Below are 25,412 nucleotides of genomic sequence, written 5' to 3' on the forward strand. Positions count from 1 at the left end.
TGGGCACAGACATGGCACCATAGAGCAGCGATGTCTTCAGGATGCTCACCGTGGCTGGAGGAGAGTGGACGCAGAGGGAAGGGGAGTGAGAAAAGGCAGAACAGTCTCGGGACAGGATGTGCTCAGCCATAGAGAGCAGTGCTGTGCTGGGGGTGGGGGCAGAGTCCCACAGGAGAGAATCATGGGGCCACTTCTGGTATCCTGATGTAATGTGACCCTACCTCCCTGCCATGCTCACAGCACACATCCTGAGCAGGCAGTCCTGGAGGGCTGGAGACCCAAGCGGAGCCACACGGGCCCAGGAAAGACAACCAGATGGCATAGTTGGGGTGCAGGGCATAGTTTCAAGGGGAACTACCCAGGGTGGGAGGATATCTTTTGTTCCAATTTTAAAGGAGCTATAAGGGCTCAGAAAGAACAATCGTGGGGGCACGTGGACCAAGAGATAGAGACTTCTCTGCAGCATCAGACTGCCCTGTGGCTGGGTGGGCATGGGGGCGTGGATGACCAGCAGAAGGTGCTGAGCAGGAGGACCCTACCACCTGCCCCTGCAGTCATGGGAGGGGCCTGCACCTCTTGGGCCTCCGCCCCCAGCCCACTCTCAGGCTGGGGGAGATGTGTAGCCCTCCTTTTCCGGTCAGTAAAAGACAGGAGTGCACTCGTCCTTCACAGCCCAAAAACTGCACACTGATGCTTCTGTAAATGGAAGCTCTTTGCACAATATGTCTGTGATGCGCTCTAAGTGAGCGTGAAAGAGTGAGCTGACAGTTTTGGGTCACAGTCGCCATCCCCGGGGGTAGGTGCAGGCAGTGTGACATGGGAAGGCTGAAGAGGAGGTGGGAGAATGGGGCGCGGGGTGTGTGTGTGTTTCACGCCACCAGGATGAAGGCCAGATCGTTCCCTTCCGGAGGCGGGGAAGATGGCGACAGGAGAGTGGGACAACGATAGGACAGAAGGGACCCCGGCCTCCTCTTCTCCACCAGGAAGGCTTTGGGAAAGTGAGCGAGGATGCTGATGTACAGCTGAGGGTGGACCTGCCGGGGTTCCGAAGGAAATGAGATAAAATTACAAATTGAGACACAGAAAAGAGGAGAAGAATGAGGACTGGGATCAGAGGCATAGCGGCAGCTGAGTCACCCTGAGCCTTTCTGATGGAAATACAGTTGGTCCAGGAAGTGGGGATGTGGAGCCTACAGAGTCCACCTGCCATGAGTCACTTAGTGGGTCATTTCCTCAAGGCAAGAGTCCAGAGCACCTGGAGTGAGCTTCCTCCTCCTACTACTGGGGGCCCCCCACACTCATGCCTTCTCTGTTGAACCCTCCAGCTCCACTGGGCAACCTGCAGCCCAGAAGTAGGCTCTGACAATACAGAACTTTGCCAACCCCAGCTCCCCCAGGAGGGCAGGACGATACCCTGCACCCCGATACTCTAGGTTCTGTGCTGGTCCAGGCTCAGAGGGTAAAGGGACCATGATGGGGCAATAATGCCAACGTGTGCCTGAAGCCATGCTGATGCCGACCCAACCCCCCGGTGCCGAGCCTACCCCGTGTGTGGATGCTGGTTTAGAGGAAGCCAACCTCCCCCTGGGACAGCGGGACTTATTCCTACCTGGGACCCCAACCTGACACCCAATTATACCAATAGATGGGCTCCCCAGGTCTTGCTCCCAACTCAGTCTCCCTCACCTGCCAGCCTCTGTGGAGGCTCCCACAGGCCTCCTGATGGGTGTGGGTCCAAATCGGTTCCACCTCCCTGCTTTGGCTGCCACTGCTATCACGTGGCATGTCATCCTCCCTTCCAGGTTGTGTCACTCATAGACCTTCTGGGTCCTCATCCTCGTCACTGTTAGAACTGTTGATCTGACAGTGCTGAGAGAGGTCAGATTCACTTTATGTCAGCAATTTTCGAGATCATCTCCACCTTGTACATTGGGAATTCTCCCCATAGGTCAGTTCATGAGACACAGGGACCATGGCTTTGCAGCTGCCAAGCTTGGTGAGGAGAGAGGGAGCTAACAGGAGGGAGGCCGAATAGGACAGTGGTAAGTACCCCCCTTCAGAGTGAGGCATGCTTGCTGGAATTCTGCCTCTAACGTGGACAGCTGTGAGTCTTGAACAGTTCTCTTAGGGATGAGAACAACTTCTTGAGAGCTATTTAAATAAGTTCTTATCAGGATACAGGGTGACCTACCGTGCACGCGGCCTGACTGAGCACTGTGTAGAGTTGACTACCCCTTGGTCCTTGGGTCATCCCTGGGAACTAGGGATTATTCCCATTTTACAGATGGGGGGAGTTGGGCTCAGAGAGAGGAGACGTGAACAAGATCCCATGATGACTCAATACTGAAGCCAGTGTTCAGACCTTGGTCTGGACATCTCCAAAGCCTGCGTTTCTTTCCCCACCACACACAGCTTTCCTTTTTGTCTCTCGTGACCATATTAGGAGGAAACGTCAAGAATAATTCCTGAATCTTGAGCTTGAGAAAGCTTGAGAAAGTGAGGCCAAGAAGTGCAGCAAATATAGTACACATGACAGATCTGGTGGGAAGATAAAAAATGTCAAGTTTTGAAACCATGAATTATTTTCCTTCTGTTTCCTCAAATCAGAACAAGCCCATCTGCATGTGGTTTTCCTAAGGCAATATGCTGAGAACAAGGTTCATCCAGGTCTGTCCCACTTCCTTAAGCCTCCCATGACACTATCTGAATATGCACAGAAAGCACAAGGGTTAGAAAAATGGTGACTGCCTTGTAGTAGATTTCATATAAGCCCAGGCAAGACCTTGAATCCTATTCCTAAATACCCAGCCTGGCTGCAGATACCTCTCCTTAAATTTCTTTTCTTATTAATTGTTAAATGATAAGAAAACATGCCTTCATTCCTCAATCAGAAAAATTGAGCTTGTTAAGAAATTCCCCAGGACAACATGTTCTAAATTTCTTACTAAGGTGTGCATGACTGATATTAGGGAGACGAAGAAGATGCAGGTTCAGCAGTTTATATACATTTTCCCATTCATCTTTATACTAACCATGCAGGGTCTGTGCTGTTATCATTGCTCCCATCTTACAGACGAGGCTCAACCTGATGGAATATGTTTTTGTAATCAGTGACTACTAAAATCCAAAGAGCATTCATCTGGGCAAACACAGACACATAAGTGGAAGAGCCAGAGTTTGAACTAAGGCAGTTGAACTCCAGAGCCTGCAAATACTGGAGCAATGATAGACTCCTTAGAGAAAATGTGATCCACTGTTCCCATTTCATAGATACAGAATGTGAGTCCCAGACACAAAGACGTGCCTTGAAAGTGTTTACATAATACGTTAGAGTCTTTGTTCTTGTCTGCTTAGGCTCTTATTTACTCACACTTCCAATGACACATCTTTTCTTAAGCGCTCTGAGAACTAACTACCTGAAGTGAACACCTTTAGTTATTCTGCCTAGATCCTCTTTTCCAGGTGGGGGCACCCATCTCCCAAGTGCTGTGAATGCTGGTTGCTAATGGCTCACGGCTGCAACCCTCTCAGGTGAATTGCCCTTGACTGATGGGAGCCACATGACCACAGCGGACTGAGAGGTGATTCCCAGGCTGTGCCCCCCACAGGGGCATTGCATAGCCAATGAATGACTGATGTGAGAGTATATAAGCCCAGGCCCCTTTATGATGGGACCATAACTCTCCAGAGCTCCTCGTGAGATCAGGCTAAAAACAGGTCTCCAGCTAAAAACAAAACATTCTTTCTTAACTTATTTTCCTTTGCCCTATTTTTACTTCTCTCAGTTTCCTTTTCCTTAATACATTCCTTCAATAAGTCACTTGCACAAGAAGCATCCCTGCCTCAGGCTCTGCTGCTAGGGAACCCATCCTAAGACACTGTCTAAGGAAGAAGTGGGGACATTGCACAGGCAAGTCATTGAGAGTGGACACTGAAGTCTTTGCCTCGAAATTGTGCTCTGGATATTGTACTACAATGTGTTATAGGGTCTCAAAGTAAGACCTCCATGTTGTTTAAACTCAGAGGGGCCTTAAAGACATCTGGTCAAGCCTTTCATTTCAGAGATGGGATGGCCAACACCCAGTGAGGAGAAGCAACGTACCCAGCTCACACAGACTTGGAACTCAGATCAATTCCCACAAATAATAGTATAGTCAGACCAAAGGCAAGCCACATTCCTATTCTACTATGGAATGTGTATCACCAGCTCCAGTGGAGCTGGGAGAACTTCTCTGTGGTGGAAGAAGGTGGGGTTGGTGCTCAGAGGTTTGACGAGATCTGATCTGGCTATTCTCTCTCTTTTTAAAAAAAAATAAATTTTATTTATTTGGCTGCAATGGGTCTCCATTGCTGCGCGCGGGCTTTCTCTAGTTGTGGCGAGTGGGGGCTACTCTTTGTTGTGGTGCCCAGGCTTCTCACTGTGGTGGCTTCTCATGTTGAGGAGCACAGGCTCTAGGTACGTGGGCTCAGTAGTTGTGGCACGGGCTCTAGGCATGTGGGCTTTAGTAGTTGCGGCACGCGGGCTCAGTAGCTGTGGCTCATGGACTCTAGAGCACAGGCTCAGTAGTTGTGGCGCACAGGCTTAGTTGCTCCGCGGCATGTGGGAGCCTCCTGAACCAGGGACCGAACCCATGTCCCCTGCATTGGCAGGCGGATTCTTAACCACTGCACCACCAGGGAAATCCCTGGCTATTCTCTTGTCTATAAACCATCGTTCATAGAATGAAAGCCATGCTCCTTGGCCCAACATTTAGGTACAGTAAGTCCCCTAAGTACGAACAAGTTCTGTTCCAAGAGTGCAACTGTAAGTCCAATTTGTTCCTAAGTCCAACAAAGTTAGCCTAGGTACCCAACTGACACAATCAGCTATATAGTACTGTACTGTAATAGGTTTATAATACTTTTCACACAAATACATAAAAAATAAATGCAAATAAATGAAGAAAACATTTTTAATCTTATGGTACAGTACCTTGAAAAGTACAGTAGTACCACCTACATTCACTGCTGCTTTTATGCTTGCTTCTAGACATCCTGGGCTTGAAATAAAGATACTGTACTACTGTACTCTATGCAGTTCTGTACAGTAAAGAACACAAAAGCACAACCACTTGTAGAGGATGCACACACGTGACAATGTACATCAGACACATGAACTAACTTACATGATTGGACATGCAAACGCACGTCTGCATCTTTGAAAGTTTGCAGCTTGAAGGTCTGTATGTAGGTGGCTTACTGTACTTTCACACAGCAATGCCCTTGAGCCTTTGTGCTTGATATCCCATGCTCCCCAAGACACTCTGAGTTACATGTGCCCCTCATCTTTCCCTAAGCCCAAGCATGTTGTGCTATTGCTGGTCCATACTAGAATATATGTAGAATTACAAGATAAAATACAAATGCCCAGTAAAATATGAATTTCAGTTAAACAACAAATATGTTCTGGGATAAGTATATCCCAGATACTGCATGGGACATACTTATACAAAAAAAGTATCTATCTAATCTGGCATATTGTTTACTCCTTTTGCCTGAAATCCTCTGCCCTACAGAGTCTTGGGAGGGGGGGAACCTCCTCATCCTCCAAAACCAGATCAAAGTGAACTTTTTATGGACAGCTTTCTCTAATTTCAGAAATAGTCACTCTCTCCTCAGGGGCACAGTGCCCTGGGTTCTGCTCAGTTAGAGTACCACTGTTAGTGGTATAATATGTTATCAGGAATGGCTTCAATGCTGGGATCACCAGGAACCACATGGAAAGGAGGGGTCTGTACTTTCCTTCACACATTTATTCATGCACACGTTCATTCATTCCATAACATGTACTCAGCACCTTCTCCATGTCCAGCACATGCAGGGTTCACACATCAGTAAATAAGACAGTTATATTGTCTGGCATAGTAGGGCTTACAGCCCCATGGATCAGGAAGGTATTGGAAAATAAATGAATAATTGACTTTAAGTTATGATCAGTCCTACAGAGGAACAAACTAGGCACTTCAATAGGGACACGGGCATTCATCCCAGGGTCACAAGGATGGTTCAACATATGCAAATCAATCAATGTGATATACCACATCAACAAAAGATAAAAATGACATGATCATCTCAATAGATGTAGAAAAAGCATTTGATAAAATTCAACATCCATTTATGATAAAAACACAAAAGTGGGTAGAGGGAACATATCTCAACATAATAAAAGCTATTTATGACAAACCCACAGCCAATGTAATACTCAACAGTGTAAAGATGAAAGCCTTCCCACTAAAATCTGGAACAAGACAAGGATGCCCACTCTCACCACTTCTCCTCAACATAGTATTGGAAGTCCTAGCCACAGCATTCAGACAAGAAAAAGAAAAGGTACCCAAATTGGAAGGAAAGAGGTAAAATTGTTACTATATGCAGATTATATAGAAAACCCTAAGGACTCCACACAAAAACTACTAGAACTGATAAATGAATTCAGCAAGGTAGCAGGATACAAGATTAACGTACAGAAATCAGTTGCATTTCTTTACACTAACAAAGACATATCGGAAAAGGAATGTAAACAAACAATCCCTTTTTAAAAAATCTTTATTGGAGTATAATTGCTTCACAATACTGTGTTAGTTCCTGTTGTACACCAAAGTGAATCAGCCATAGGCATACATATGTCCCCATATCCCCTCCCTCTTGAGCCTCCCTGCCAGCCTCCCTATCCCACCCCTCTAGGTCATCACAAAGCACTGAGCTGATCTCCCTGTGCTATGCTGCTGCTTCCCACTAGCTAACTATTTTACATTCAGTAGTGTATATATGTCGATGCTACTCTCACTTCACCCCAGCTTCCCCCTCCCACCCCGTGTCCTCAAGTCCATTCTCTATGTCTACATCTTTATTCCTGCCTTGCAAGTAGGTTCATCAGTACCATTTTTTTTTTTTTAGATTCCATACATATGTGTTAGCATACAGTATTTGTTTTTCTCTTTCTGACTTACTCTGTATGACAGGCTCTAGGTCCATCCACTTCACTGCAAACAACTCAATTTCATTTCTTCTTATGGCTGAGTAATATTCCATTGCATATATATGCCACATCTTCTTTGTCCATTCATCTGTTGATGGACATTTAGGTTGGTTCCATGTCCTGGCTATTGTAAATACTGCTGCAATGAACATTGTGGTGCATGTCTCTTTTTGAATTATGGTTTTCTCAGGGTATATGCCCAGTAGTGGGATTTCCAGGTCATATGGTAGTTCTATTTTTAGTTTTTTGAGGATCCTCCATACTGTTTTCCATAGTGGTTGTATCAACTTACATTCCCACCAACAGCGCAGGAGGGTTCCCTTTTCACCACCCCCTTTCCAGCATTTATTATTTCTAGATTTTTTGTTAATAGCCATTCTGACTGGTGTGAGGTGATACCTCATTGTAGTTTTGATCTGCATTTCTCTGTTGAGCATCTTTTCATGTGCCTCTTGGCCATCTGTATGTCTTCTTTGGTGAAAAGTTTATTTCGGTCTTCTGCCCATTTTTGGATTGGATTGTTTGTTTTTTTGATACTGAACTCCATGAGCTGTCTATATATTTCGGAGATTAATCCTTTATTGTTTCATTTGCAAATATTTTCCCCCATTCTGAGGGTTGTCTTTTTGTCTTGTTTATGGATTCCTTTGCTGTGCAAAAGCTTTTAAGTTTAATTAAACCCCATTTATTTATTTTTGTTTTTATTTTCATTACTTTAGGAGGTGGGTCAAAAAAGGTCTTGCTGTGGTTTATGTCAAAGAGTGTTTTTCCTATGTTTTCCTCTCAGAGTTTTATAGTGTTTGGTCTTACATTTAGGTCTTTAATCCATGTGGAGTTTATTTTTGTATATGGTATTAGGTAGTGTTCTAATTTCATTCTTTTACATGTAGCTGTCCAGTTTTCCCAGCACCACTTATTAAAGAGGCTGTCTTTTCTCCATTGTATGTTCTTGCCTCCTTTGTCGTAAATGAGGTGACCATATGTGCGTAGGTTTATCTCTGGGAATTCTATCCTGTACCATTGATCTATATTTCTGTTTTTGTGCCAGTACCATACTGTCTTGATTACTGTAGCTTTGTAGTATAGTTTGAAGTCAGGGAGCCTGATTCCTCCAACTCCGTTGTTCTTTCTCAGGATTGTTTGGCTATTTGGGGTCTTTTGTGTTTCCATACAAACTGTAAAATTTTTTGTTCTAATTCTGTGAAGAATGCCATTGGTAGTTTAATAGGGATTGCACTGAATCTGTAAATTGCTTTGCGTAGTATAGTCATTTTCAAAATATTGATTCTTCCAATCCAAGAACATAGTGTATTTCTCCATCTGGTTTTGTCATCTTTGATTTTCCTTCATCAGTGTTTTATGGTTTTTTGAGTACAAGTCTTTCGCCTCCTTAGGGAGGTTTATTCCTAGGTATTTTATTCTTTTTGTTGCAATGGTAAATGGGAGTGTTTCCTTAATTTGTCTTTCTTATTTTTCATTGTTGGTGTATAGGAATGCCAGAGACTTCTGTGCATTAATTTTGTATCCTGCAACCTTACCAATTTCATTGATTAGTTCTAGTAGTTTTCTGGTGGCATCTTTAGGATTTTCTACATATAGTATCATGTCATCTGCAAACGGTGACAGTTTTATTTCTTCTTTTCCAATTTGTATTTCTTTTTCTTCTGTGATTGCTGTGGCTAGGACTTCCAAAACTATGTTGAATAAGAGTGGCAAGAGTGGACATCCTTGTCTTTTTCTTGATCTTACTGGAAATGCTTTCAGTTTTTCACCATTGAGTATGATGCTTGCTGTGGGTTTGTCATATATGGCCTTTATTATGTTGAGGTAGGTTCCCTCTATGCCCATTTTCTGGAGATGGATGGGTGTTCTCATCAAAAAAATTTAGGAATAAACCTCACCAAGGAGGTGAAAGACTTACATGCAGAGAACTACAAAACATTAATAAGGGAAACTGAAGATGATTCAAAGAAATGTAAAGATATCCCATGCTCTTGGATTGGAAGTATTAATAGTGTTGAAATGGCCATACTACCCAAAACAATCTACAGATTTAATGCAATCCCTATCAAATTACCCATGACATTTTTTATAGAACTAAAGCAAATAATCCTAAAATTTATATGGAACCATAAAAGGCCCAGAATTGCCAAAGCAATCCTGAGGGGAAAAAAAAAAAACCCAAGGCAGGGCACATAACCCTCCCAGACTTCAGACAATACTACAAAGCTACAGTAATCAAAACAGCATGGTATTGGCACAAAAACAGACAAACGGATCAATGGAACAGAATACAGTGCCCAGAAATAAACCTACACACCTATGGACCATTAATCTTCAACAAAAGGGGCAAGAATATACAATGGGGAAAAGACAATCTCTTTAGCCAGTGGTATTGGACAACTGCATGTAAATCAATGCAGTTAGAACACACACTCACACCATGCCAAAAATAAAGTCAAAATGGCTTAAAGACTTAAATATAAGACAAGACACCATAAAACTCCTAGAAGAGAACATAGGCAAAACATTCTCTGACATAAATCATACCAATGTTTTCTTAGGTCTGACTCCAAAGGCAATAGAAATAAAAGCAAAAATAAACAAATGGGACTTATTTGACCCTTGCTTTCCCTATCTGTAACAGGACCTTTGGACTTCCATCTGACACTTTTCCATCCAGGAAGAATGGTGTCCCACTGTTTACACGCCCCCACTGTAAAGAAAGTTATCAGAGAGGAATTTTAAATTCTCAGAACCCCCATCCTCACTGGAAGGGCCTTTGCTCTAAAGAAGAGCTGAAATATAACTTAGCAAACTTTACCAAGTAGTATTTTGGCTTTTAAATTAAATATCAGCACTAGATTTCCACTGGGAATCTGGCCCAGGCTTCTGGAAAGCAAGATCTGATCAACAACACAGGTCAGACCCCCAGGATGGGGCACAAGAGAAACTACCTTCAGGACGTGGGGGGATGGCTTTGCATCATCCTAAAGGAGAAAGTGATGGAGGAAAGAATGATGCTGTCCACACTCCCTTCCCCACAGTCTACCCTCTTCATCCAGGGAAGACCCAGCACTGAGGATCTTACAGGCATCTTCTGTTAAGGACCTAACCCATAGGCACCAAGATATTAACTCCCAAAGCTGGGGGAGGAAAAGAAGGAAGGGGTTGATGGAATCTCCTTTCCTGCCTTTTTCTTCTGGGCTGGGAGTTTTTGAACCTCAAATAAAGTCCGTATGCCTTATCTCAGGACGTAGGGTCTCCAAAATCTCCCCTAATATATTTAAAGTTTGAAAGCCTATCACTCCTCTTCTCTTTCCCAGCCCACCCCACCCCCAACACACCTTACACTGCAATCAAACCTAAATACCCTTTGCTCAAAAACTCTCTCCCCATTGTGATTTTCAGCTCCCAAATGTCAAAATTCTTAGCACCCATCCTAGGCCTCAAGGTCTTCTGGCCCACCCTACTCTTCCTCTGCACTAGTGGGAAGGTCCATACCCTGCCCTGAGCACCCGCTGCCCTGCATCTGGACCTTTCTCACATCCTGGCTGTCGTCCACCACATGCTAAGGTCAATTACACCCCACCATAGCGATCAGCTTCTTTAAGAGCCAGGAATACCAGTTCTCCCTCTTTGAATGCCCCGCAGGGTCAACCTCCATTATTGGAAGAAGGAGAGAAAAGAGGCAGAGAGCAATACTAACTAGCATCTCATCTCATTTTTATTTTTATTTATTTGTTTATATAAATTTATTTATTGGGCTTCCCTGGTGGCGCAGTGGTTGGGGGTCTGCCTGCCGATGCAGGGGACATGGGTTCGTGCCCCAGTCCGGGAGGATCCCGCGTGCCGCGGAGCAGCTGGGCCCGTGAGCCATGGCTGCTGAGCCTGCGCGTCCGGAGCCTGTGCTCCACGGCGAGAGGCCACAGCAGTGAGAGGCCCGCGTACCGCAAAAAATAAATAAATAAATAAAAATTATTTATTGGCTGCATTGGGTCTTCATTGCCGCACACAGGCTTTCTCTAGTTGTGGTGAGCGGGGGCTACTCTTCGTTGCAGTGTACGGGCTTTTCATTGCGGTGGCTTCTCTTGTTGCAGAGCACCGGCTCTAGGCACGTGGGCTCTAGAGCGCAGGCTCAGTAGTTGTGGCTCACAGGCTTAGTTGCTCCATGGCATGTGGGATCTTCCCGGACCAGGGCTCGAACCCATGTCCCCTGCATTGGCTTGTGGATTCTTAACCACTGCGCCACCAGGGAAGTCCCTCATCTCATTTTTACAACAACCCTGCATGATAATTCTACTATCCACAATTTTCAGATGAGAAAACCAAGGCTCACAGAGGTTAAGCAAAAACCCCAATCCCCTAAGTCCTAAGCATCCAAGCCCATCTAATTCTAATACTGGTGTCTCCCCAGCCCCCATTCAAGGCCACCCAAACAAAGCTACTTTGCTTTTTAAGACTATCTGCCTCCCTTTCCCATCTGTTACAGACTCTTCTCCTGCACTTACTGCAAAGATCATTTGTACCACATCTCACAGCTCTCCCCCAGCCCTTCCCTGAAATCTGGCGTTTAATGGGAGTGAGCTAGCTAAGCCTCCAGCAAACACTGCAGGACTGTAGGGACTGTTTGGTTTCCAAGGGACCAGCTTGGACCAGAAGCACAAGAGCGATGAGACATTTTGGTCTTCACTTGTTTGCAGATCTCATCTGGAACATTTCTCAGAGAAAGCAAATGTTATAGTCACCAGCAAAAAAAAAAAAAAAAAAAAAAAAATCATTTTACCCTGCTCTGCTGGTCAGAAGTGGTTACCGAGAGCAAGAAGTCTCCTTCTAGTTGACTACTGCCAAAAAATAAAGTCTCCTTTGCAAAGGCTGAGAGACCTTTTGTGATCAGGCCCCTGGTCTCTTCTCCCCGCTGTTCCAGTCCACCCACAGCTGGGCTCTGACCACACAGAGGGCTGAGACTGCCCCCATCCCAGGACCTTAACATGAAATTAAGGCTACACTCCTGGTGTTGTCTTTCCTCTACCTAGAATCTATTCCTGTCTATGTTTCCTTGTGAGCTTCTTCTCAACCTCTAAAATGTATCTCACCAACAACCCTCTCCTGCACCTTCTCTGAATCCCTGTGACTTTGTTAGCAGAATGAATCACTTTCAAAAGTGATGAGAACACAGCACCTTGTACAAGCCTCTAACCGTCATTCATACAACAGCTATATATGCATCACCTGCTTTGTACCAGGCACTGTGCCCAGCCCTGGGGATACAGCAATGGATCAAAGAAATTAAACCCCTTTCTTCATGGGATTTACGATTGCCTCCATATGAGGCTCCTCCAGTGCACTGTCTGTGTCTCCAGCAAAGAACACTTAATTCCCATCTTTATTTCTCCAGGACAAAGCATGGCGCCCAGCACTTGGTAAACATTCAACCATTGTCTTTATGTTCAACTGGGGAAGACACATGTCATGACTAACGCTCACCAGGAAGTCCGGATGCCTGGCTCTGCCCCCAAACAACCTGCATGATCTGAGACCAAAACAAGTTCCCATTCTCAGAAAAAATTACCTTGCTGAAATTGAGAGCCAGGGAGGAGATGCCCTCAGGGGTTACTCAGGGCAATATGCTTCAAATCAACTACATAATCCACAGTGTGTTTTTCATAGGAGAGAAAAATAAAATAAAAAGCTCTGGGCAGATCCTAACTGGATTTGGAGTCAGAATTACCAGGAAGTCTCAAGATCTTAGTCAGTTCCTTCTGATCCTAAGCCCAGGGCCTGCTGGCAACCTGATAGCCCATCTTCAAATCAATCCCATTGATGTTGCTCTGAAACAAAGCCACTTCCCAACAGACCACAGCTCAGAGGTGCTTTTTGGGGTTTCCTGCCATCCTGTGTGGCAGATACAGACACAGGTCTGTATCTCTGTGCAGAGACAGAGGGTGTATGAGGCATGTCCAGAAGGTTTGACCCTTTCTGTGTTAATAGTGTGACAGCAACCTTTCTTCCTGACACAAAATAGTTCTACACGTGGTGTGAAGGAGAACTTGAAACCTCACCAATCCATCCTCCATATGCAGACAGTTTATCTCACAAAATAGGGGAGACAAAGGCATTTTGGTGGATTTTGTGAACAGAATGGGGAAAACCCCTTAGGTTCTTTTTTCATCACCTAGAAATGTCAGTCATTGGGACCTAAAGATGGTTAATGACCAGAGGAATAGAACCATTTCATCACTATGTCTTAGGTCTTTGTATGGAAAGCCTCCTTTCAAGGTTGAAAAGAGGAACAATGTCCAAGTGGGAGGAGTGATTGGACCTCCCAGCGTGAAACCCATCCCCTGATAATCACCCTCAAGAGACTTCTCACCACCTCCTGCTGCCAAGTGTACACTGGCCTCTGGGGGCGCTGCTTCCCCAGTAAACTTGCTAGCCCCAGTATGGGCACAGGACCCTGCCCTTAATTCTTTGTGCCACAACTGAAACAAGAGGTGGAAACTCCAACTCAGATTGATTAAAGACCTAGGAAAAACAAAAGGGAAATCAACTCAGAGGATCGTGTAAAAGTTGAAAATCAGATCACTTGACTTAGCAGGTTTGACTTGATCTCTGGACTCTGGGGCATCTCCATTCTAGCAGTGGGTTGGACTCCATGAAATCACACCACCCAGGAGCCCACAGCCTGAGGTTTGTCCTCTCGGCATTCCAGGCACAAGAGAATGAGCCTCAGAAAAAAAGGCAAGAAAGCGTTCCCCTGTGCTGTCAAAGTCTTGCTTAGCAAGATCCAGTTTTCTAAGGAACAGAATCTCCTGCTGGGGGCCTGCCTCCTGTAGAAGGGACTTCAGTCCTACTTTATGGCCTCACGGTTAATCAGGTGAAAATTTAGCCCAATAAGGCCAACATCCTCCTTCCTGACAAGTGATAGATTCGTGTGGTTTCAGAAGAGTTGGAGTTTGCTGTTTGTACATCCAACTGCTTGTTGGACGTTTCTTCCAGCTCCTCAAAGGCAACTCAGGATCACCTTCCTCCTGGACCCCCAGACTGCCCCTCCTCTCACATCCCCCATTTCAGACCAGCACCAGACACCCCGTAGGCAAACATATAAGCTCTCTGCATTCTTTCCCTCAACCTTTCCACGACCCCTCTTCACCAAGCCCTGGTGACATTATCCTGACAAGTCCCAGCTGTCCTTACTGTCCCCCTCCACAGTTTTGTCCTCTTTCAGACCACTGTTTCCTCTTCCCCGAATTGCTGGAACATCCTCCTAACTGGTCCTCTTTACCCTGGATCCCTCCTTTACCAAGCACATGGCTCTTGGGATATAGTTCCCTGAAAACAGCTCAAGTCTTATTATTCCTCTGCCTCAAAACCTCCAGAAGTTTCCCATTGCCATAAAAACAAGGATTTTATTCTCAAGTGTTTTACCAAGTGTTCCAGAGGCTAAGTATAATACAAAAAGAGATTTTCTGAAAAATACATCTGGGAAACTAGATTAATACACTCGAAAAATGTGTTTAAATGCAGGACTTCTCAGTGCTTTTGATAAGATATTTATAAGTAAATTGTTAAGTGTATTGAAGTTCCATGGGTGTAATATATTGGGCAAATTCCAAAAATTATTTTATCAACAAGTATTTTAGCAGTATTCTGTGGTACTGTATTTAAAAATTCTTGTGTGTAATATGAAGCACAAAGCCTATATTCTGGCATTTAATGTACTGTGTAATTTAACTCCATTTTTGTTTCTTCAATTTCATCCATGAACAATGCTTAGCTTATTGGGTTGTTTTGTTCTTTCTTTCTTTCTTTTTTTTAACATCTTTATTGGAGTATAATTGCTTTACAATGGTGTGTTAGTTTCTGCTTTATAACAAAGTGAATCAGTCATACATATACATATGTTCCCATATGTCTTCCCTCTTGCATCTCCCTCCCTCCCACCCTCCCTATCCCACCCCTCTAGGTGGTCACAAAGCACCGAGCTGATCTCCCTGTGCTATGCGGCTGCTTCCCACTAGCTATCTACCTTACGTTCGGTAGTGTATATATGTCCATGCCACTCTCTCACTTTGTCCCAGCTTACCCTTCCCCCTCCCCATATCCTCAAGTCCATTCTTTAGTAGGTCTGTGTCTTTATTCCCATCTTACCCCTAGGTTCTTCATGACCTTTTTTGGGGGCGGGGGGGTTAATTATAAAATAAATGCATGGTCTTTTAATGAAGTTAAATAAGAAACTTTTTAAAGAATTTAAAATTTATTTTTCTTCAAACTAGTGCCTTAAGATAACAAAACGATACCATTTTTATCATTCTATTTCTCTCTTTTGCTATGCTTATAGACACAGAGACAAAGATATACAGCCTTCCTTATTCTTTTTCTTCTTCCTTCTTTTTTCTTTTCACTAAAATAATCGTAATATTTCATACATTATTCTGCAGCTTCTTTTTACGTCATTGACAGTGTTTTCCTGGACATCTTTCCAGATTAATGCACATTGATCTTTATCATTCACTGAAGTAGCTTCGTGATCCACTACAGTGCAAATGCACCAAAACACCACAGTTTCTTCAATCATTCCCCTATTAATGGATTGCTAGCATTCTAGCTGTTTCCAGGGTATTTATTTTTATTTTTTGTTTGTTTAACACATGTAATGCTACTACAATAAAAATTCATAATTAAATACTTTCATTTTATTTCTGAAGGATCAGTGTCGCAAAAGTTGACCAAACTCATTATTTTTTTAACCAAAAACTCATAGTATTCACTTTTAGTAGCTCTTGGGTGTGATGAAAACCTACTGAAATGGTCAAGGGGAGATTCTAAACCCCTGGCTGGTGCCCATTATTCTAAATGCCAGGTAAAATGACCTTCTGCCCTTTTGAAGTCAACTCTTAGGATGCCTTTCTGGACACAGTGGGCAGATGGTCAGCCTCCTGGTTCATCACAGGACACTGGTCCCCAACCACCTCCTTCCTGCCTTTACTCACGCTCCACGATGATCCCTCCTGGGCTGGGTCTCAGTGACGCCTTCATTTAGAGAAGAACCGAAAGGCATCGACCACATGACCACAGCCAGAGATGATGCACAGGAGCACATGACTCAGAGTCTGCTGTGCCCACAGAGTCCACGAGAAGGACTCAGGAGGGAGCAGAGCTGCCACGGGGACGGGGGTTGCTCCCAACCCCTAGAGAGGCTGTGCGTTGCACACGTGGACTCTGCCTGGAAACTGAATTCCAGTGGACCCCGTGCGGGGGAGTCAGTTCTGGGAGACATCAACCTTCCTTCCTCTCCTCCTCACCGTCTCTCCCCTTTGAAACCCATCCTGCTGACCAAGCTGCGAGTGATCCTACAAGTTTCTCACACATTTTGTTCTCTTGGCCTCAGTTTCATCAACCATAAAATGGGAATCATAGTCACATCTCATAAGGATGTGAAGATTTAACAAGTATAATTTATTTCCTTTCAATTCAGTGCCCAGATGTAGACAGATATAGAGATTATACATATAAAGTGCTTAAAACAGTGGCCCATAGCAATCTCCCAGGAAGCCTTAGCTCTTACTATTGGCTACATGCTCATCACCAGGCCAGGTCTCCCTGGAATGCTCCAGCCCGAGACGCCATGGACCACTCTTTGTTCCCTACCCCTGCACCTTTGCCCACGTCCCTGCCTCCCCTCAGACTGACCCGCCCCCAGTCCAATGCCTGCTTGCCCAAGTCCTTCTCCTCTTCAAAAGCTCACTTCACATGGTGCCCCCATTACAGAGCCTTCCAGGATTCTCATCTATTCTCCAACATGCCCAAAGCTTCCACTCTCCCATCTTGTTTTATAACAGCTCTCCTCCCTGGTCCAGTCATTTTCTGCCTTGCATTACAGTCACGCATGCCCTTGACCTTCTCTCACGTGGATGGCAAGTTCCTTGACAGCATGGTTGAAATCCTTCCCTTCCCTTTGCCGTCTGCCACAGTGACGGACGCACAGTGATGCTAAACACATACTGGCCAAGTGAATGTTGTCAGCTTAGAAACCCTTTGCAGTGACAATGTCTCTGCCCATCTTTGAATTCCATCCCATTGTTGCATAAAAATGGAGGTGTCCTCTCAATGGGTAGAAGGACGGGTAGGCCCACTGCACACCGGGGTCCACTGCAGGGCCTTGGGGAAGGCAGGATCGCCACAGCGTCATGAGACGTGTGGAGCTCTGGCTGGGTAACGGCGTGGAGGCAGGGACTGATCATGAGGGCTCAGGGGGCATCTGACGCTAGAGCCCTCCTATGGGCACATGTCCACACACCTCACCCATTCGTCATCACCTGTGCCAGGGCCCAAATTTTACTTTGAAGTGCAGTGTCTGACCCAACTGAAATGGAATACAGGGAAGGTCGAATCCTATTAAGTCATCAGACCATAAAGCAGAAAGGTATGAAGTTGACAGATTGCTTCTCCCAGAGGCAGCAGCTGTGAGACACTCAGCAAGGCTGGGCTCTGACCCAGGAAAGGGCCAACAGATGGCCACTCCTTCTTCCCAGAGCCTGGTCTCAAGGTGCAACATCCTTTCCCAGTCGAGGGGGCTTAAGTATTTAATGTGTAAGTGTTTAGCACGGTTCCTTGTATTTTATTCAAATAGAATCTGGGTGTACCAGGTCAGGTCAGCCTACCAGATAGTAAGTCCACGGTAACTCCTTAAAAAAGGATTTCTGTTGGTTGTGCACCAAGCTACAATTGCACAAGTCCCACCATCCTGCCCTTTCCCTCCCAGATAGTCCTGGGAGGAGCTGAGGGTGTCAATCATATGTTCCTGGGTTCTCGTGGCTCTGCTGGAGTATACACTCCTTTTCTATGCTCTTGTCAGCCACCAAGGTGACTGTGTCCAGGAGGGGGGAGGTTAAGGAGGGAGGAAAATAGTGCATACATTTTATCTACATTATCCCCCAGAATTCTCCCTACAACCATGTAATGTCGGTATTATGGCCCCCATTGTAAAAATGAACAAAGAGAGGCCCAGCGAGGGTAGTTACTTATCCAAGGTCAAGCAGGTCAAGCAGCTAGTAAAAAGTTAAGTTGGATACAAGGTTGAATCTTCCTGATTAAAGATAACTTTTAATCCATCACACAACACACTTTTCTTGCTTCCTCCAAAGCCCCTCCTCTAGTCCACAACTGCCTTCCTGAAATAGAAAAAGCAGCAACCTCCCTCTAAAAAGTGTGCTTTACTTGTTCTTAAGTTTCCGTTCCATTCTAGGACCTTCCAATGAACTTAACAACTTTCTAGAAACACCCTGCCAAGAGTTTTGTAAACAAAGCTATGCTGCTGGTCTCTGGCCTCAGTATTTCTCCAGGGCACCTGCCCATTTGATCCAGATAGTTCTTGCTCTTAGACTCACTGCTATGCTGATGCCCAGCCCCTACCCACCTCAGCTCTTAAACATGGCTCCCAGTTCTCAATTCAGACCCCTTGGTCTGATGGGCTATTAGGAAAAAAGCTTTATCCTCTGAACTGCAACTGTTCTTGCTAAAATAGAATTTTTTTTTTTTTTTTCTTTTTGCGGTATGCGGGCCTCTCACTGTTGTGGCCTCTCCCGTTGCGGAGCACAGGCTCCGGATGCGCAGGCCCAGCGGCCATGGCTCACGGGCCCAGCCGCTCCGCGGCATATGGGATCCTCCCAGATCGGGGCACGAACCCGTATCCCCTGCATCGGCAGGCGGACTCTCAACCACTGCGCCACCAGGGAGGCCCTCAAATAGAATTTTGAAATGGGACTCATAGACCGTAGGTAAGGGACACTTTTTCCTTCTACTTAAGCATGCTAGTGAACCTCTGAAAGTCTCAGTTTCCTCACCTGTCAAAGGGATAGTAATTGTTCCTCTTTCCTTGGACATAAAATGTCAGTCCTGTCCTATGCATATAAAGTGCTCAGCGTAGGGCCTCCCTGGTGGCGCAAGTGGTTGAGAGTCCGCCTGCCGATGCAGGGGATACGGGTTCGTGCCCCAGTCTGGGAGGATCCCATATGCCGCGGAGCGGCTGGGCCCGTGAGCCATGGCCGCTGAGCCTGCGCGTCCGGAGCCTGCGCGTCCGGAGCCTGTGCTCCGCAGCGGGGGAGGCCACAACAGTGAGAGGCCCGCATACCGCAAAAAAAAAAAAAAAAAAAAAAAAAAAAGTGCTCAGCGTAGTAACTAGCACAGAATGAAAGCTCAGTAGACGTTAGCCCCATCCTCCTCCTCATCAGCCACTCTGCCACTGGGGTTCAGATCTTTCTAGGGAGTCTATATTCCTCATGCAAAGGCTCTCATGGCAACCCATCCCGCTAGCTCTCCAAACACTGGAATCCATTGGGTTGGGAAACTTTTTTTTTTTTTTCTCAAATAACGTAAGGACAGAATTAGGGCCCCCACTCTACTGACCGGGTCCCTCCCTTCCTGCTTCCTCAGCTGCAGTTAGTTAGAACCATTGGCAACTGCATCCATCCTTAACATCCATCCTCATTAACTGGTTATTTGAATAGATTGTTTAACTCTACCCAGGAGATTCCAAATCCTGACTTCTTTCAGGAGCATATTTTAATTTTCAAAGCATAAACTTAATAATAAAGAATAGTATTATAAATATTACAAATAAATCCAAAGCAGATCCCAGAATTACAATGGAAGTATTTGCATAGTGCCGTGGAAGCACAGGGGAGGGTGAGTGCCGTTCTCTCTGAAAGAAGACTAACCTGATGCCATTCTACTCTTGGAACATGCCTCCCTCCTTCAAGTTGTGGCTCAAACTTCAGCTCCTTCGGGAAGCCATTCCAATGAACAATTTAAAATTTCAGGAAAATACAGCATATTCCAAGGACTGAAAACAGGGTTACTGGGTTCCATCTAAACTTCCTCCTGACAGGTTGGGGAATACAGTTTGATCTGGGAAGTAACTAGATTTGGAATCTGCTGAGCCACACAAAAATAGGTGTTTCCCAGAAGTTCTCTTGAGCATGAGGAAGAGGAGGAATCTAGGAAACTCTTCCACCTTTTTGGCTGAAGCTTCTCAACATTTGGGAGGTTCTTACCCCAATCAATGGTCTTGGGAATTTCCAAGCAGACCACACTGTGATGCACCCCTCCTTCCACTGTAGGTCTTTCATTTTGTATGTGGAGGGTGGGGAGTGGGTTTTTTTTTTTTCTGGGGAAAGCTCTAAAAAAGGCTTGTCAATTGTAATCTGTTAAGTCAATTATCACATTCAACTAATGATTAGGTACAAGAATAATTAGCAACCATTTCACCCAAGGGGCTGCTTTTCTTCAGAGAGCAACAAGAGGCTTCTTAATTTTCCTAAACGTTTTGCTATTAGTGCTTCATTTAATGCCAGAAGGCATCAAGAACAATCCCATTCCCCTTCTCACCTACACCATTCCCATGACCACACAGGCACGAGAATTCAGTGACAGAGATGGGGGAAGGCACTGATCTTTGCTTAGTCAAACCTTCAACTTTCCTAGTTGGATTCAGGAAGACGTGATTATTTTCATTCATTGTTCTCTCTACCGAATGTAAAAGGAGAGAGCCAGGACTCATGTCAGAGTTCCAGCTTTTCACACGATGGATCTAAACACTATTGCCTCTTATGGGCAAGTCTGGTTCTGTAGTACAAGCTCTGGTTATGAATGAACGATGACCCCCTTCCCCCAGTAAGACAGTGACTCCAAGATTTGCATATCCAACCAAAATCTGTATCCTGAGAACCAGTTATCACTGAACACCCCAGTGCACCAAGGCGTAAGTTCATCATCTCCCTCCCCATATCTTCTTCCTTCTGTGTTCCCATACTGGTGAAGAGGCCACCCAGCCTTGCACTTCAGAAACCCGTGCACCATCTTGCAATTCTCCTCCCCCTCATCTCCAAGTCTTACTGAGTCTATCTTCTTATAATCAGTAATACCACCTTTTCTCCACCCCAACCTTTATGACACGGTTCAGCTCCTTATCACTTCATGCATGAATTCCTTGAATATCTCCTGCATGTGCCCCACCCCCAAGCTTGACCTGCCTCCTAAACTTTCCCTACTGCCCTAGGAATCTTTCTCCAATGTAAATCTCATTAAGTCACTACATTCTTTACCTTATTGCTCATTTCCCTTCAGGATCGATTTCAAGTTTCTTATACTTCCTGAAGAGCCTCCATCATCTGTATATGGTCCTCCTCCTGGCCCCTGCCCTAAATGCAATCTATAATCTGTGGAAATATTTACATCCCTTCATCATGAACATTCTTTTATTACTGTGATTTAGTGTCCCTGTGGCAAATGGCATAGAGAATGATTGGGTTTTATCTCTCAATCTGAGAGTCACTGTCTTTTAGCAAGTGACATTAACTCATTCATAGAATTGGACATAAGTGTCCAAGTATATATGAGTAATTACAACACTGTGAATGAGTTAATTCATTCTCTGTTTGCTTCTCTTTCTGGTTATTTCCTTATTCTTTGTTTCTTCTCTGACTTCTCTTGAATTGACTGAGGTTCTTCTGCCCTGCTTACCCGACCTGAATAGTTAGTGGCTTAGGGATTGTACTCTAGGTCTATTTTTATAATTGTTACTTTATACTTTTGATAAACATACTTGAACATGGATTATTCAGGACAATTTTAGGGACAATCAGCATGTATATTCTCCCTATAACAAGAGTCTCAGCATGCTTTAAATTCCATCTGCCCCTTTTTGCAGCACAAGCATGTTGCATTTGGAATCAGCTGAAGTATTTTAGTTAGAAAATTAATTTTTTTAAACATCAAAATAAGGTTTTTCCTGGTTTATTTGTTCACAATTGTGCCTTTTATCCTACTTCTTCTTCTTGGATTTCCCCCCTCCTCCCTGGCTCATAATTCTTTTCAAGGGATCTGCACATGGCAAATTTTCTAAATCTTTGCATATTAGAAAATCTGTGGATTTTACCCTTAAGCTTGAATAAACTTGATTGGATATAGCAATCCAGATTCAAAGTTAATTGTCTCCCTGACGTTTGAAAATATTGCTCCATTATCTGCTGTATCAATAGCTGCTGCTGAGAAGTCTGGTGTCAACCTGACTCACATCCCTTTTTAGGTAATCAGTCCACCCAGCCCACTGTACCTCACTCCAGAAGCTTTTGGAATTTTCTTTAGTGAACTAAAATTTCACCATATAGTGTCTTATATGGATTTAATTTTTCATTTATTTATTCTGCTTGACATCTAAGATTTGCCGAAGAACTTATTAGATTTTTTTTTTTTTTTTTGCGTTACGCAGGCCTCTCACTGTTGTGGCCCCTCCCGTTGCAGAGCACAGGCTCCGGACGCGCAGGCCCAGCGGCCATGGCTCACGGGCCCAGCCGCTCCGCGGCATGTGGGATCTTCCCGGACCGGGGCACGAACCCGCATCCCCTGCATCGGCAGGCAGACTCTCAACCACTACGCCACCAGGGAAGCCCTAGATTCTTAAATCCTATGAAATCACCTTCTATTATGTGTTTGACATACTGCTGGGTACATTCTGCTCTTCAACTCATGTGCTGCTGTTTCTTCTTTCAACAATGTACTTTTTAATATCTTGCATCTCTAGTTATTCTGTCTGGGATTATTAAGAGCTGCCAAATTGAGTTCTAAAAAGTGTTCTTATTAAGTGGAAAAATCATGCTAAAATGAGTTGTTATCTGGATTGAATAGCTTAGAAACAAATGTGCCCAATTTCATAAATCTAGTTTTCACTCTAGAAGTTTGTGACAGACCTGAGAAATTCAGGATTTTAAATCCTCAGATGGAGCAAGAGAAGGCAAGGAAAGCATAGCTCTGGACAAATAACTGGCCACATACTTCTGTGGTGGTCTTCCAAAGACCAATCACACCCTTGAAATCAAGGTACCTCTGGTGGTAGTGAAACTGCAGGACCCTGTGGGGCTCCTGGGCACAAAAGCCTTTCTATGTCCCCCCATTTCTTAATTGTAGGGAATAGGCTCCAGCCTCCGTGACCTTCCCTGAGTTCCAAAGGGCAGGTTCAAACAGTTGCTAATCAGGGAAGGAAGGGACTCCACGACAAGTGAGGAGCAGTCAAAAAATAACAGTGCAGCCTTGGGGCAGGATCCTGGTTCCACCTCAAGGGATACACATAACAATATCTTTGCGCTCTTCTGCAGAACTAAAACCCGCAAGAAATGGAAGAGGTTAACTACTTGATGAAGCATTCTTCCTTCCAGAGAAAAAGTCACAGTTTGATAACCTTAAGAACCTCAGAAGCTCATCAGGAGGCCGCCTCAGGCCAGATTAAAGGAATGCAGGCCCTGCACACACCCCGATCCTTATTAGCAACTCCACCCTTGAACCATTGCTATAAAACCCCTCACCAAATCTCCCCAGGGTGGGACACACAGTTTTGAGGGGCACAAGCCCTCTGTGTCCCCGTTTGCCTGGCAAAGCAATAAAACTATTCTTTTCTACTTCACCCAGAACTCGTCTCCAAGATTTGATTTGGTACTGGCGCACAGAGGCAGTTTGAGCATCAGTAGGTGTACAAAAGTAAATGACTTAAACACACCCTAACAAAACAAAAACGACAGTGTCCCCATGGCATCTTTAATGCATCCACACCATATCCACTTAAGTTGAATTAGTGCTTCCCAGTGCCACGTGATGCATATGAGCCAGGGAGAGCACAAATCCGTCTTCGCTTTTGGTATTCTGTGACCCTGGGGATTTATATTCTCAACTAAACTGTTTTATTGGCCTAGTGTATGCATTTAATATCTAGTTTCATACTGAAAACATGTAGACGGTGAATGACTTTGAGCTCCTTGAAAAAGCCATGAGCTCCAAATCACAAAGGCCGTGTATCAGAAGATGTTGTTATTAACTCCCCAGACATCCTTCAGAGTGTCAAAAGCAGCTTCCCAAGGAGCAGGGAGTCTAATATGGGTACAGATTCCCCAGATCTTGACATTCAATTTCAGGGTTTTAATTTACTCCAGACTCACACGTCCTGTGTCCCATGAAAGACAATAGTCAGCTGCAAGATCTCATCACCACAGTCCCCCCAAACTGTCTGAAACTCTGGGGACTCCAAGGGAAAGATGGAGAGATTTTTGTCAGATCATCAGCACCCTATTTTCAGAGGTCCTCCACAAGGCGGAAGTGGAAATACTTACCTGAGTCTGTGATCAAGTCCCTCAGCTATCAAAGACATGCATCTGGAAAGTTTATTACAACTACTGAGCCTGCACTCTAGAGCCGGTGAGCCACAACTACTGAGCCCGCGTGCTGCAACTACCGAAGCCCGTGCACCTAGAGCCCGTGCTCCGTAACAAGAGAAGCCACCACAATGACAAGCCTGTGCACTGCAATGAAGTGTAGCCCCCGCTCGCAGCAACGAAGACCCAACACAGCCAAAAATAAATTAATTAATTAATTAATTTTAAAAAAAGAGAACAAAGTTTTCTTGGAATGCTGCTTTTGATAATAGACTGTGTGAATTTGTTTACATTTAAGTGGTTTATATTTGTTTTTAAAATCTTCTGTTACTTTATTAAAGTAAATATTTCACAATGAAAAAAAAAATCCACCTGTTATAGTCCTGGCCTTCATAACCCTTTCTGGTCAAGGCATTACCTTTACCCTGATGAAACAGGAAAAGGTATAAACAAAGCCCCATGCTAGTTTTCTAACATAAAAGAAAGAGAAGGGAACTGATTAATTTAGTAAATGTAATGTTTACCACTTGGCTTCTCTCTCTCTCTCTCTCTCACACACACACACACAATTATAGATATAGAGACAGTCACAGACACAGATATGGATGTTCATTTTCCCCTGAATATAATCCTTTGAGGTAGATGGATTATCTCATTATTGGATGTGCAAACTGAGGCACAGAGAAATAAAACCCCCTCAGGTAAATGATAATGTATTCTCTGTTGTTATTTTTCCCAGTTGCTACTCAGGAACTAAATCTGTTTCATTCATCCCAGGATCCTTCTGCCTAGCAGAGAGTTTGGAACATAGTGGGTGGCCAGTGAAATCTGAACCCCTGTCTCTAAGCCTGTCATTCTTCATCATAACTTGTATTACTGCCACATCAACACCAGCTCATTTACTCAGTGAAATTTCACTGACTACCTCCTATGTGCCAGACCCTCTGTTAGGCAGAGTGATACAGGAATGAATGAAACAGAAATAGTCCCTGACCATCTAATGGGATAAATTACAAGAATTCATTATTGAGTGCTAAAAAAAAAAAAAAAAAAAATGGAAAAGGTTCCTGCAAAGGAGATGACCTTCAGAAGTGGGACAGGAGTGGGTGGGTGATATCCCACCTTACATTAGACATCAGGGCTAGGGAAATCCTATCTCTCAGGAGGTCATCATGACCTTTTGTCATATCCAC

At 44.5% G+C, this 25,412-nt stretch overlaps 1 long non-coding RNA gene across 5 annotated transcripts in view; it reads left to right on the forward strand.

Moving 5' to 3' along the window:
* Positions 1-24,514, forward strand: part of LOC132480320 (uncharacterized) — a 550,833-nt gene extending 526,319 nt beyond the window's left edge. For all 5 annotated transcript variants that reach the window (XR_009530632.1, XR_009530635.1, XR_009530633.1 and 2 more), the window contains one exon: positions 22,290-24,514. This is a non-coding gene — a long non-coding RNA (uncharacterized LOC132480320). The remainder of the gene's footprint in view (positions 1-22,289) is intronic.
* The last annotated feature ends 898 nt before the right edge of the window (positions 24,515-25,412 follow it).

Source organism: Mesoplodon densirostris, chromosome 19 (genome assembly GCF_025265405.1).
Source record: "Mesoplodon densirostris isolate mMesDen1 chromosome 19, mMesDen1 primary haplotype, whole genome shotgun sequence".
Taxonomy (NCBI): Eukaryota; Metazoa; Chordata; class Mammalia; order Artiodactyla; family Ziphiidae; genus Mesoplodon; species Mesoplodon densirostris.